This window comes from Staurois parvus, unplaced genomic scaffold (assembly GCF_062004578.1).
Source record: "Staurois parvus isolate SC_StPar_1 unplaced genomic scaffold, SC_StPar_1.0 ptg000917l, whole genome shotgun sequence".
NCBI classification, from domain to species: Eukaryota; Metazoa; Chordata; class Amphibia; order Anura; family Ranidae; genus Staurois; species Staurois parvus.
Window position 1 is genome coordinate 311,463 of NW_028318713.1, and position 16,342 is coordinate 327,804.

Below are 16,342 nucleotides of genomic sequence, written 5' to 3' on the forward strand. Positions count from 1 at the left end.
AAATAGACTATTTATGACAGTTCTGGGACTGTCCTTCCATACAGCGGTTGAAACATTGTATGTATTTGTTTCCATAAATGGATCCATTTATGGAAACAAATACATACAATGTTTCAACCGCTGTATGGAAGGACAGTCCCAGAACTGTCATTAATAGTCTATTTCTGACAGTTCTATGACATTCCCTCCATACAGCGGTTGAAACAGCTGTATGGAGTGAATGTCCCAGAACTGTCAGAAATAGACTATTTATGACAGTTCTGGGACTGTCCTTCCATACAGCGGTTGAAACATTGTATCTATTTTTTTCCATAAATGACATTCTGCAAATACACTTAGAGGAGCGCTGCAGATACACTTTTTGCCGCCGGCTTGGAATTAATCTTATTTTCATCCTACTTCTTCTTCTTCATCCTCATCCTCATAAGAAGAAAAAGAAGAAGTAGGATGAAAATAAGAATAATTCCAAGCCGGCAAAAAGTGTATCTGCAGCGCTCCTCTAAGTGTATCTGCAGAATGTCATTTATGGAAAAAAATAGATACAATGTTTCAACCGCTGTATGGAGTGAATGTCCCAGAACTGTCATAAATAGTCTATTTCTGACAGTTCTGGGACATTCACTCCATACAGCTGTTTCAACCGCTGTATGGAGGGAATGTCATAGAACTGTCAGAAATAGACTATTAATGACAGTTCTGGGACTGTCCTTCCATACAGCGGTTGAAACATTGTATGTATTTGTTTCCATAAATGGATCCATTTATGGAAACAAATACATACAATGTTTCAACCGCTGTATGGAAGGACAGTCCCAGAACTGTCATTAATAGTCTATTTCTGACAGTTCCATGACATTCCCTCCATACAGCGGTTGAAACAGCTGTATGGAGTGATTGTCCCAGAACTGTTAGAAATAGTCTATTTCTGACAGTTCTGGGACATTCACTCCATACAGCTGTTTCAACCGCTGTATGGAGGGAATGTCATGGAACTGTCAGAAATAGACTATTAATGACAGTTCTGGGACTGTCCTTCCATACAGCGGTTGAAACATTGTATGTATTTGTTTCCATAAATGGATCCATTTATGGAAACAAATACATACAATGTTTCAACCGCTGCATGGAAGGACAGTCCCAGAACTGTCATTAATAGTCTATTTCTGACAGTTCTATGACATTCCCTCCATACAGCGGTTGAAACAGCTGTATGGAGTGAATGTCCCACAACTGTCAGAAATAGACTATTTATGACAGTTCTGGGACTGTCCTTCCATACAGCGGTTGAAACATTGTATCTATTTTTTTCCATAAATGACATTCTGCAAATACACTTAGAGGAGCGCTGCAGATACACTTTTTGCCGGCTTGGAATTAATCTTATTTTCATCCTACTTCTTCTTCTTCATCCTCATCCTCATAAGAAGAAAAAGAAGAAGTAGGATGAAAATAAGAATAATTCCAAGCCGGCAAAAAGTGTATCTGCAGCGCTCCTCTAAGTGTATCTGCAGAATGTCATTTATGGAAAAAAATAGATACAATGTTTCAACCGCTGTATGGAGTGAATGTCCCAGAACTGTCATAAATAGTCTATTTCTGACAGTTCTGGGACATTCACTCCATACAGCTGTTTCAACCGCTGTATGGAGGGAATGTCATAGAACTGTCAGAAATAGACTATTAATGACAGTTCTGGGACTGTCCTTCCATACAGCGGTTGAAACATTGTATCTATTTGTTTCCATAAATGGATCCAGAAATAGCGGAGCTCACTGCAGGGACACTTTTGCCGGCTGATCGGGAAATGTTCGATTCGCGCACCCGAAGTAGGTTTCGGTTTCGCCGCGAATCGAATATTTCCTGAAATTCGACTCGAATTCCGGTTCGCCTGGTTCGATTCGCTCATCTCTAGTGGTAACGTCAGCCGATCAAACTACTGATTTTCCGTTTTTTTATAAAAAAAATGGCCGGTTTTCGACCCGTCTATGGCCTGCATAAGTCCAACCAAAACTTCTCCTGGTTTTTCAAATGCTGCTTTATGCATTGACATGCCTGTTTAGACACAGTATGGTCACCTGCTGACTTCGCACCATCCACAGGCAGCTTAACTCTTTAATATGACAGTTGAATCTAGTGCAATTTTACTTCAGCTAATTGCGGTACAGAGGATGTTTTTCCAGTCTTTTGAAGTGTAAAAAGACAATGACTTTCCTGAGCCCTGTCTCTGTGAAAACTAACATTGACTGAGGGAACATGGAAGAAGTGTGGAGGGTCTGGTTAAGACTGAACCAGCAAGAACTAAAAAGGAGGGGAGGACAGAGAAGATACCAAAACCCTCCTTCGGGGGCACACGGGAGAGTGCGTTCTGGGTGGACATCATATGACGCCCTCCCAGGACTGAAGAACCACGCTGTAGCCATCATTCGGCTATAACGTGGTTGGCAAGTGGTTAAGGGCCGGTTCACACCACAATTTCTGCGTTCCAGATGCATTTCTGATTGCACATTTTTTATGTGTTCCAGGGTGTTATTTCCTCTCTGTTATCCTTTATCTCTGTGGTGGACAATTGAGGACATGTGCATTTCTGATGCATTTTCCCTCATTCCACATGCAGTCCATACAGAAAAAAATGCAACATGGATACTTTTGTTGACTGAAACGCACTTTACTGGTGTAAACTAGGGCCATTGGAATCCATGTTAAATATTATCCGTGCATTTTTGATGCAGAATAAAAACCCAGTGGACTGCGTTCCGTGTGAACCAGTCCTTAGGAGGTAGACATCACTCATTACTCAAGGAACCTCTAGAAAGCTCTGGAGGAACCCTGGTTGAGAAAGGCTGCTGTAGATGAACTGTCACTTTAGTCTTTTGATTGGCAAAGCAAGAGATTGTCACCCAATCTGCCACAAAATGGCCAGGTATGAGCACCATCATCTCATTTCTGGAGGTACTAAAAAAGAGTTTGTCACAAGAACCCGGTGATGCTGCTCCAGGCTATAAGCACCATTGGGATACCAGCATAAAAAAAACGAATCCAGTGAGCAATGAGCCTTAGCTGATCCTAGTATGGATGTGCACATGTGAAGGCCTCAGTCAATGCCGTTTCTTGGGTCATGCCCCCCACACATTGGGGCTTATCCACTTTAGTAGGTTCCAGCTGGACGTCTTAAGACAACCTCATGGGACAAGCCTCAAGTGCGCCCAGGGGCGGACTGACCATTTGGGTACTCGGGCACTGCCCGAGGGCCCGGGGTCAGTAGGGGGCCCCATGAGATGTCCCTGGTACCTTTCATTGGGTGTGGTTTGAGTGTGGATGAGGACACAGGTGCCCCATGATCCCCCATTGCCCCGGGGTCCCCATGAATTGTCAGCCCACCCCTGAGTGTGCCCATGCTGTACGGCAATCTGTCACTGGCTTTGTCCGCCGGACACAGCCAATGACTGATCAGTGTACCAGCCCACTGCCGGTACCATGTGATTGCTGTGCCCAATCAATTGACAATTGTAAACAATGGATGGCTTTGATTCATGCCATTCATTGTGGTATTTGTGTTGTTGACTGAGATTGGTCACAGTGATCACATGGTGCAGACTGGGCCAATCACAGTCAATCTGTGCCATGTGATTAGCTGTGGCCAATCACAGCTAATCGCAACAAAACAAACTGAAAGAATCGATTTCATTCAGTAACATGCTTGCCTATATCAGTGAAATTCACTGCGATAAGAAATCATAATGTGTAAAAAAAAAATCCTGATCACTTTCCCAGAGTAGTACAATGTTACTATGGGAACATTATATTGCTCTGGTTACAAAAATAATCATGAAAAAAGAAACAATTTTATAAAAAAGAAAAATAATAAAACAAAATTGAAAAAAATTATTTTTTTTTCATACCATCACCAGTGTCCCTGATCACCACCACACCAGTTCTATGATGATGCTGTATTGCACTGGTGACAGTATGTGATTTTTTTTTCAGTTCTTAATTTTCCCTAAAAAATTACAAAAATTGCAACTTCAAAAAAACTTATCATGCCTCTTACGAAATACCTCAGACTGTCTATTTTCCAAAAAGGGGTAATTTGGGGGATATTTGTACTGTCCTGGCGTTAGAGGGCCTCAAGAAATGAGATCGGCTGTCGGTACATCAGGATTGATCGATTTCCAGATACAGTACACAGTTTGTAGACTCTACAGGCTAAATAATAAACACTGATTTGTGTTATTTTCACCTAAGAAGTGTAGCAGAATACATAAGAAAAATAATTTATTTGCCAAATGTTATAACAGAATGAAAGAAAAACTTTTTTTGCTAAATTTTCTGTCTTTTTTCATTTATTTAGCATGTTTATTTAGCAAAAAAGTTTTTTATAAAAACCCAGTGGTGATTAAATACCACCAAAAGAAAACTCTATCTGTCTCAAAAAAAGATACAGATTTCAGATGGGTACAGTGTTGCATGACCGTGCAATTGTCATTCAAAAGCTGAAAATTGGCCTGGGTAGGAATGGGGTAAAATTGCCCAGTATTGAAATAGCTAATCAACCCTATGATCAAGCTCCTGGTGGGTGGGGTGAAACATGTCACCGGGCATGGCCTGATGAGTGGCACTGCCTGAGGCTTTCATGTGTACACATCAATATTAACCCCTTCACGCTGGCGCCTCCCGGCCCTTTAAGGGTTCCAAAAGCTGGGGCGGGGTTTAGAGTCATGTGACGCGCCATCACGGCTGTCACATGGTCGGGAAAGGTCCCGATCGAAAGAGTAGATTGGGACTTTTCAGTGAGTACCGGACATGAGTGCTGGGAGTGCGCAGGGCGTGCGCTCTCGGCACATATGTCCTTTTTTAATAGAACACAAATGTGTGGTCCACTCGGCGTCTAGGCCCAGACGCCGGGAGGCCGAACATTTGTGTGCAGCTGGCGTGAAGAGGCTAAGATCAGCGGTTTCAAGCAGTTTGTTGTAGGAAGGGTCGGTGCTTCCACTAGGCAAACTAGACGGCCGCCTAGGGTGCACTGCCACCCTGGGGCACTTGGGCACAGCACAGGCTAGCAATCTCTGTGTGTGGGATGCCACCACGTCATGGATGATCCTCCAACTGAGGGGAGGGATGGCAGAGGGGGAGGAAGAATAGACAGAGGAAGATGCAGGGTGTCTGAGGCCAGTGCAACAGCTGAGCTGTTGCGCCTTCTGGTGTTCTTCTTAGACTCAGTCCCTTACTGCAAGCTGGCTGGCGGTTGCTGATCACTGTGGAGTTTAACCCTATGATCAAGCTCCTGGTGGGTGGGGTGAAACATGTCAGGGGGCATGGCCCGATGAGTGGCACTGCCTGAGGCTTTCACGTGAACACATCAATATAGGATTGGTGGTTTCAAGCAGTTTGTTGTAGGCAGGGCTGGTGCTTTCATTAGGCAAACTAGACGGCCGCCTAGGGCGCACTGCCACCCAGGGGTACTTGGGCACAGCACAGGCCAGCAATCTCTGTGTGTGGGATGCCACTACGTCATGGATGATCCTCCAACTGTGGGGAGGGACGGCAGAGGGGGAGGAAGAAAAGACAGAGGAAGATGCTGGGTGTCTGAGACCAGTGTAACAGCTGTTGCTCCTTCCGGTGTTGCTCTCAGACTCAGTCCCTTACTGCAAGCTGGCTGCTGATCACTGTGGAGTTCCAGCCCTTCTCTTTCCATTCATCATCGGATGCGGAGCTGCACCTTTGGAGGAAGGTAATGTCTGACCCTGATGTCTCGTGTCTGTGTCAGTGTGACCCGGCTGGCTGGCCATCCATCACACATGCAATATATGTCAGTGAGTGATGACATCATTGCGATCCCACAGCCTGCTCTTCTAGCGCCTGCTGATCTGTGTCAGTGTTGGTGGTGGTGTGTTGTGTCCGATCTGTCACTGTGCTACCTGCTGTCAGAGTTTTACCCCCCCCCCCGTTTCCTGGGGAATTCCAGCCTGGGATCTGTCAGAGTGTGGATCCACCCTCCTCCATTCACTGCCACTATCACCCTGCCACTGCCAGCCACAGATACAGCCCGTCCGTGACACTGATGTTATCTTTTATATTGGTGCTGGTGGCATTTTATGGCAAATTATTAGAAATGTATTAGAAACTAGAATTAGAAATTAGAATTAGAAATTAGAAATAATTTATTTTTGCAAATTAAAAGAAATTTAGCAGTTTCATGTTTTGTTGATTTAATATTTTCTACTGTTTTTGCGGTTTTTGTTTTTTTCTTTTGGGGGGGAGCAAGTAGGTGGTCTTTCCTAGGATGCAAAATAGTCCAGCACCGGCCCTGGTTGTGGGATTAAATGACTGTAAAGTAAAGCAACCTCACGCCACGTGGGACACAGTATACCAAGTGAAAGAGTCACATAAAACGTTTGATAAAATGGAAAGTTAGATACTCATTAAAAAAAAAAGAAAAAAAGATTTTACAGGTAGTTGAAACCATCACTAAAACAGATTTTTTTTTTTACTGAAGCATCTCTTTAATGCGCGAGGTGATATTTATCTCAGTTGAAAGAACCTTTTGATAAATATTAATGCCAATCTTTGGCCGACTTGTTACAGAGACCGAACCTGATTTTGTCTTCTGTCAGTTTTGTAATGAACCTAGACAAAACTCTTGTAAATACACGAAAAATAATTACCCTCCTGAATATTCAGCTCTTTCAGCTTTTCCGCTGCTGGCAAACTGCAATATCCCAAAATACCAGCCCTGGCGTTAGCTAGCGGACCGTGTATAAATCAATCGGCTCGCTCCTGCGACAAGATGACTTTTTTTTTTTTATGTTTCACTTAGAAAGAAAATAAATTACATTTCTCTAACCAAACGCTAAAAAAAAAGTATCAGTACTGCCTAAAATAAATTCCGATTTGGAATCCAATATCCATCTTTTTTTGCATCATAAACTCTCTCAGTTTAAGGCGTATTGCCTATTGGTTCTGAGCCTTGGATTACTTCGTAAATTGGGTGGTGGACCAAAAATTTGTCCTGATTTTTTTTTCATCCTCCCCCGGGGAAAACAGGAGCACAAGTAATAAAGAATGATGCGATGTCTAATATATTTTTCTTTCAAATGTTATTATATAATGATTGTATTTTCTTCTTTCTAGTATAATTTACTGTGCCTGTGATTGAGCTGCTCTGCGAACACAATATACATGGTTTTGATAAAGCGGAATGGCCTCAAAATGCGTAAACAGCAGGGGCGGACTGACAACTCATGGGGCCCCCGGGCAATAGGGGATCATGGGGCCCCTGTGTCCTTGCCCAAACTCAAAAAAGCCTATGAAAAAGGTACCAGGGGCATCTCATGGGGCCCCCTACTGACCCCGGGCCCTCGGGCAGTGCCTGAGTTTCCAAATGGTCAGTCCACCCCTGGTAAACAGAGATGTGTTATCTTATTATTTATTTCAGGTACTTATATAGCGCTGTCAATTTACGCCGCACTTTACATATATATTGTACATTCACATCAGTCCCTAACCCTCAAGGGGTGTACAATCTAAGGTCTCTAACTCACATTCATATACAAGGGCCAATTTAGACAGGAACCAATTAACCTACCAGCATGTCTTTGGAGTGTGGGAGGAAACCAGAGTACCCGGAGGAAACCCACGCAGGCACAGGGAGAACATGCAAACTCCATGCAGGTGGTGCCGTGGCTGGGATTCAAACCAACAACCCGAGTACTGCCAGGCGGAAGTGCTAACCATTTAGCCACTGTGTTGCCCAAACATTTAGCCACCATCTTGATCACCATACGCAACATTTTGCGATAACCAACTTGCACTATCTTGGATTGCCACATATGACACCCTGGGGGAAATTTACTAAAACTTGTGCATCTGTGCATGGCAGCCAATCAGCTTCTACCTTGAACTTGTTCAGTTAAGCTTTGACAATATAACCTGGAAGCTGATTGGTTTCTGTGCAGAGCTGCAACATATTCTGCACTCAGTCTATCCATTATTATCTATGTGCTTCCACTATGGAGGCTCTCAAATTGATTAGGACTGCAGAAAATAATGGGGTGCCGTGGAGAGGCTCTGCAGCTTATGCATGTATTTGCAAACTGGACAATTTGGTTGGCTCCAGGCTGGTCGGTAAGTTGAGCTGGGAATTGTTCTTTTTTGTGGTTTTGACCCAGTCTGCACTTGGGTACTTCCGTTAGACTACCGCTTCCCTGTCCAAACACTGACCACAGACACCACAGCCGACCATACAAGACTAGACGACACCAGGAAGTAGACTACTTTATTTTAACACAGATACAAGATATATACACTCAGGGGACAATCCCCCCTCCCTGCATAATGACACAGGGAGGGGCAATCTACCTTTAGTAACAAGAGACACACAGATATTCAAACTTTACACTAGCAGACAGTCCCATCAGGAGGGAGGGCTGCTGGAGACACCCCCCACCAAGCCAATACACATAAACACATACATCCCATAATAGTTTGCTCCCAAGTCAGACACACAAAAGAACAATGGGATGCAACCACATGGCATTAAACAATCAACAATCCCTCACCCCAATATTAGGACAAGCACACAGAAATTAGGGTAACATCCACTTGAATTCCACTTTAGGCTATTGAGTGCTATAGACAATGGCCTTTTTTTTTGCAAAAGAGGTAAAAAATATGAAAAAGATCTTAGAACTTTACAAGTTTTAAATAAAAAAAAATTATTATTTTATTTTCCTGGCCATAAGAATGAAAACAGTAAAAAATGAATGAAGAAGGAAAGAATGACTTAACTTCTGCCAAGGTCGTTATTTAGTAGAATGTATAATGGATAACGTATTGGTGTGATCGTTGTATCTGATAAAAGAGCAGCTCCCTCTGAATCTTCATCGCAGGAGGTGAAAGGAAAAGCAGACCTGAAGTGAGACTCAGCTTTGCGAAATATTTTACTTGCAGAGCTAATGACTTTATCACAATTAGTAAAAGTGCTATTGTCACCTCACTAATTATGGCAATCAGGCTTTCACTTCCCTCCCTGTGGAGACATCTTTGTATGACAGCAGAGGAACGACAGAGGAGTCAGAGCCGATTATAGAGCTGATGATGATGTCCGTGATTAGGAGCTGGGGGCCACAAGTAGATGACTCCGCATTAGGCACCATTCTGGATTGTTCTTCAATCACTTACCCAGATACAGCACAGCAAGACTTGTACCAGAGATGTCACCTCTCTGGATAGGCTGCATTCTCAGTGATGTCATCGGTCTCTAGTGAATGGATAGGCTGCATTCTCAGTGATGTCACCGCTCTCTAGTGAATGGATAGGCTGCATTCTCAGTGATGTCACCGCTCTCTAGTGATTGGATAGGCTGCATTCTCAGTGATGTCACCGCTCTCTAGTGAATGGATAGGCTGCATTCTCAGTGATGTCACCGCTCTCTAGTGAATGGATAGGCTGCATTCTCAGCGATGTCACCGCTCTCTAGTGAATGGATAGGCTGCATTCTCAGAAAAGTCACCGCTCTCTAGTGAATGGATAGGCTGCATTCTCAGCGATGTCACCGCTCTCTAGTGAATGGATAGGCTGCATTCTCAGCGAAGTCACCGGTCTCTAGTGAATGGATAGGCTGCATTCTCAGCGATGTCACCGCTCTGTAGTGAATGGATAGGCTGCATTCTCAGCGATGTCACTGCTCTCTAGTGAATGGATAGGCTGCATTCTCAGAAAAGTCACCGCTCTCTAGTGAATGGATAGGCTGCATTCTCAGCGATGTCACCGCTCTGTAGTGAATGGATAGGCTGCATTCTTAGTGATGTCACCGCTCTCTAGTGAATGGATAGGCTGCATTCTCAGTGATGTCACCGGTCTCTAGTGAATGGATAGGCTGCATTCTCAGTGATGTCACCGGTCTCTGGTGAATGGATAGGCTGCATTCTCAGTGATGTCACCGCTCTCTAGTGAATGGATAGGCTGCATTCTCAGCCATGTCACCGGTCTCTGGTGAATGGATAGGCTGCATTCTCAGCGATGTCACCGCTCTCTAGTGAATGGATAGGCTGCATTCTCAGCGAAGTCACCGGTCTCTAGTGAAGGGATAGGCTGCATTCTCAGCGATGTCACCGCTCTCTAGTGAATGGATAGGCTGCATTCTCAGTGATGTCACCGCTCTCTAGTGAATGGATAGGCTGCATTCTCAGTGATGTCACCGGTCTCTAGTGAATGGATAGGCTGCATTCTCAGTGATGTCACCGCTCTGTAGTGAATGGATAGGCTGCATTCTTAGTGATGTCACCGGTCTCTAGTGAATGGATAGGCTGCATTCTCAGTGATGTCACCGATCTCTAGTGAATGGATAGGCTGCATTCTCAGTGATGTCACCGGTCTCTAGTGAATGGATAGGCTGCATTCTCAGTGATGTCACCGGTCTCTAGTGAATGGATAGGCTGCATTCTCAGTGATGTCACCGCTCTCTAGTGAATGGATAGGCTGCATTCTCAGCGATGTCACTAGTTTGCCTTCTCTGCAATATCACTTGTCTACAGTAATTGGCAAGTTGGACAAATTGCATTCTCAGCACTCTTTCAATGCTCGAAGTTCAAAAAAGCTGAGAGTTTTTTGATTGGATCCGTCAAGCCCAGTAACGAGAGACTTCTTCCCATCTCAGATAAATGTGCCAGATCTTTAATCGGAGACGTAAACAGAACAATCCTTACTTCTCATCTGTCAAGTTTCTGGTATTTGCCAACGCTCGGCGGCTCCATCTAATTGGTACCTTCTGCTCCGACCCGCTGCTGTGAAGTACTCAGCTTACACGCACTTCGGCGGTTCCAGAGCTAATGCAGAGCAGAAACATTCATAGGCAACGGGATGACAGTCCAGGTAGGTGAGTATGTCCGACATATCCCACGTGGAGGAGAAATATATTTCCAATATATTTAGAAAAAAAAATTATATATGTGACCTATATTTACAATATATTGGCCTACGCTAATATATATATATACTAAAAAATTTTAATTAAAATATATTTTCTAAAGGCATATATTTGAAAATATATTTTTAAAACTATATTCTTCAGATTTTTTAAAAAAAATAAAAATGTCATTTTAACCACTTCCAGTCCGGACACTTTCATCTCCTTCCAGTCTGGACACTTTCCCCCCTTCCAGTCCAGTCCGGACACTTTCACCCCCTTCCAGTCCGGACACTTTCCCCCCCTTCCAGTCCGGACACTTTCCCCCCCTTCCAGTCCGGACACTTTCCCCCCCTTCCAGTCCGGACACTTTCACCCCCTTCCAGTCCGGACACTTTCCCCCCCCTTCCAGTCCGGACACTTTCCCCCCCCTTCCAGTCCGGACACTTTCCCCCCCCTTCCAGTCCGGACACTTTCCCCCCCCTTCCAGTCCGGACACTTTCCCCCCCCTTCCAGTCCGGACACTTTCCCCCCCCTTCCAGTCCGGACACTTTCCCCCCCTTCCAGTCCGGACACTTTCACCCCTTTCCAGTCCGGACACTTTCACCCCTTTCCAGTCCGGACACTTTCCCCCCCTTCCAGTCCGGACACTTTCACCCCCTTCCAGTCCGGACACTTTCCCCCCCTTCCAGTCCGGACACTTTCACCCCCTTCCAGTCCAGACACTTTCCCCCCCTTCCTGTCCAGGCCAATTTTCAGCTGTCAGCGCTATCACACTTTGAATGACAATTGCGCGGTCATGCAACACTGTACCCATATGAATTTTTTAGCATTTTTTTGAGACAGATAAAGCTTTGTTTTTGTGGTATTTATTCACCGCTGGGATTTTTATTTTTTTTGCCGTATGAATGAAAATGTCCAAAAATTTAGAAAAAAAGTGTTTTTCTTATAAAAGTTTGCAAATAAATAATATTTCATCATAAATCTTGGCCAAAATTTATTCAGTTATATTTTTGTTAAAAAAAAAAAATAACCCAAATTAGTTTATAACCAAAAAGTATAATTTTTGTAAAAATATTTTTACATTTTTATATTATTATTTATGTTTTTTTTTTTTTTTACATACTGTCACCCTAGCAGTACAGTGCTACCATGGTGATACAGTACTACTTGTGGGGGGTGATGAAGATTTTTACACTGATTGCTTTTACACCCATAAAGGCTGTAAAAGCAATCACTTCTCCTACTCTCTGGCTGCATTCTTGCAGCCATTGAGAAATACTGTGTGAGCTGTGATTGGTCACAGCTTGTCACATGGTACAAGGCCGTTGTGAATAGCCCTGTACCATGTGATCTCTGTGATCATTCACAGATTTCACAGGTAGTAAGCAATGATGTCAGAAGTAAACATCTTGCCAGGGGCGGACTGACCATTCGAGCACTCGAGCACTGCCCGAGGGCCCAGGGTCTTTAGGGGCCCCATGAAATGGCCCTGGTACCTTTTATAGGCTTTTTTGGGTGTGGGCAAAGACATAGGGGCCCCATGATCCCCTATTGCCCGGGGGCCCCATGAATTGTCAGTCCGCCCCTGCGCATACCAGAAACCAACGTTCCTGCTACGCAATTTTGACAGGAGATTCTGCATGTCGCATAGGGCAGCCCATTCACTGAAATGGGCTGCCCTATACGCCATTGATGCCCAAAAAGAAGCTCCTGCTCCTTCACAGGTGACAAGATTCAGGCAATTTTAAAAGGCGCAATTTTCAGCAATTGTTGCACGATCCTGTCACGTGACCATTGCAGCAGAATCACATCCCGTGTGGGGTGCCATTAAGGATAATAGCACCCAAAATTGCATTGCACCCCGTATGGAAGAGAAATATATTTTAAATATATTTAGAAAAAAAATTATACATGCAACATATATTGACATTATATTGGCCTACGTGAATATATGTTAACATGTATTCCAAAAATGTAAATTAAAATATATTTTCCAAAGACATATATTTAAAATATATATTTTTCTAAATATATTTTCCAGATATTTTTGAACATCAAAAAAAATGCATTTAAACATAGATTTTTAAATATGCTTGTAAATGTATTCCAAATTACACTTTGATATATATTGCAGCATAAAAATGTATTTTTAAAAATATTTTTCAAAGATCTTTTAATATGTATAAAAAAGGCATTTCAACTTACAGTATATATATATATATATATATATATATATATATTTAATTTTTTTAAATATCTTGAATATGGGCAAAATTGTAGTATTTGAAACATATGTCAATATATTTGGGAAGAATATATTAAGGTATTTTTAAAATATATTTTTTACTTCCATGTGGGATGTTGTGCTATAATTGCCAAGGAAGAGAAATATATTTTCAATGTATTTAGAAAAAAAAATTATACATGCAAAATCTATCTACATTATATTGGCTTACGCGAATATATTTTAACATGTATTCCAAAAATGTAAATTTAAATATATTTTCCATATATTTATGAACATCTAAAAAAATGCATTTAAACATAGATTTTTAAATATACTTGTAAAGGCATTCCAAATTACACTTTGATATATATTGCAGCATAAAAATTTATTTTTCAAAATATTTTTCATATATCTTTTAATATGTATAAAAAAAGGCATTTCAACTTACAGTATATATATATATATATATATATACATTTTTAAAATATCTTGAATATGGGCAAAATTGTAGTATTTCAAATATATGTCAATATATTTGGGAAGAATATATTAAGGATGTATTTTTAAAATATATTTTTTACTTCCATGTGGGATGTTGTGCTATAATTGCCAAGGAAGAGAAATATATTTTCAATATATTTAGAAAAAAAAATTATACATGCAACATCTATTTACATTATATTGGCCTAGGCCAGTGGTGGGCAACCTTTTTTTTCAACTGAGCCAAATCTCGCCAAAACCACGATTGAAATTTATTTTGAGAGCCACATTTTTAAAACTGAAAATACATCTCCCATATAGTAATTCATCCCCCATAGTAATTCATCCCCCATATAGTAATTCATCCCCCATATAGTAATTCATCCCCCATATAGTAATTCATCCCCCATAGTAATTCATCCCCCACATAGTAATTCATCCCCCATAGTAATTCATCCCCCATATAGTAATTCATCCCCCATAGTAATTCATCCCCCATAGTAATTCATCCCCCATAGTAATTCATCCCCATAGTAATTCATCCCCCATAGTAATTCATCCCCCATATAGTAATTCATCCCCCATATAGTAATTCATCCCCCATAGTAATTAATCCCCCATATAGTAATTAATCCCCCATATAGTAATTCATCCCCCCTATAGTAATTCATCCCCCATAGTAATTCATCCCCCATATAGTAATTCATCCCCCATAGTAATTCATCCCCCATAGTAATTAATCCCCCATATAGTAATTCATCCCCCATATAGTAATTCATCCCCCCTATAGTAATTCATTCCCCATATTGTGTCAATTCACTTACCTTTGCTCCGCGCGTTCCTCTCGCCGTGTTCCCGCGCCGTTCCGGTCTTCAGGGCGGACTGTGAGAGGAGAGGAGTTCGTCACGCTGCCCCGCCTACATCCTGACAGCCAATGTTTGCCACGCTCCGCGGGCCGGATTAAAAGGTCCGCCGGGCCGTAGTTTGCCCATTGCTGGGCTAGCTGCAGAGTCCTGACTTTTGGGGCGTCCGCCCGAAAGGAGGGAGGGGAGCGGGCGCCCGGCACACAGAAGACCCTATTGCCTGTCACCTGGTGGGCAGTGTGCTCCGGAGCCGCAGCCAAGGTGAAAAAGAGCCGCATGCGGCTCTGGAGCCGCGGGTTGCCGCCACCCGGCCTAGGCGAATATATTTTAACATGTATTCCAAAAATGTAAATTAAAATATATTTTCCAAAGGCATATATTTAAAAATATATTTTCCAGATATTTTTGAACATCTAAAAAAATGCATTTAAACATAGATTTTTAAATATGCTTGTAAATGCATTCCAAATTACACTTTGATATATATTGCAGCATAAAAATTTATTTTTAAAAATATTTTTCATTTTTTAATATGTATAAAAAAGGCATTTCAACTTACAGTGTATATATATATATATATATATATATATATATATACATATACATACATACTCTTTTTTAAATATCTTGAATATGGTCAAAATTGTAGTATTTGAAATATATGTCAATATATTTGGGAAGAATATATTGAGAATGTATTTTTAAAATATATTTTTACTTCCATGTGGGATGTTGTTCTATAATTGCCATGGAAGAGAAATATATTTTCAATTTATATTTAGAAAAAGAATTATATATTGCAGCATAAAAGTGTATTTTTAAAAATATTTTTCACATATTTTTTAATATGTATAAAAAAAGGCATTTCAACTTACAGTGTGTGTGTGTATATATATATATATATATATATTTTTTTTTTTTTTTTTTTTTTTTTTTAAATATCTTGAATACGGGCAAAATTGTATTTGAAATATATGTCAATATATTTGGGAAGAATATATTAAGAAGTTATTTTTAAAATGTATTTAAAATATATTTTTTACTTCCATGTGGGACGTTGTGCTATAATTGCCATGCGATTCCAAATCGTGAGATGTAAATGAGGCCTAACTCTGCCAAACGGACAGATCAAAATTATTTTACAAATAATTCATTTTTTTATACAGTGTAATGGTTTCTAACACAGCAAGTGCACAGGAAGGGAAGCATAGAACCATCTGCAGGATGGAGGAGTTTGTTTGTAAATAAACCCCCAGCCTCCACATGGATCACCACGATTGGGTGCTATCCATGCCCAATCAGAAAATGCTTTGTACTCATTGGGAGAATGTGAAGTTCTCCGAATGGCGTCCGTGCTGAGCCAGCTACTCCCTGTGATCACTAAGGGGCAGTCGCTCAGCTTGGGACCTGGAATCTAGTGGAGATCAAAATTATTTTACAAATAATTCATTTTTTTATACAGTGTAATGGTTTCTAACACAGCAAGTGCACAGGAAGGGAAGCATAGAACCATCTGCAGGATGGAGGAGTTTGTTTGTAAATAAACCCCCAGCCTCCACATGGATCACCACGATTGGGTGCTATCCATGCCCAATCAGAAAATGCTTTGTACTCATTGGGAGAATGTGAAGTTCTCCGAATGGCGTCCGTGCTGAGCCAGCTACTCCCTGTGATCACTAAGGGGCAGTCGCTCAGCTTGGGACCTGGAATCTAGTGGAGATCACTGGAGTAGCGGTGTAGCAGGGGTGCCTACCACAGTGATTTACAGCTTCTACAGGGATCCCATTCCCACTGATAGGGCACATACAGGGGTTGGACAAAATTATGGAAACACCAGGTAAAAAAAAAAAATTGTTACCGAATATG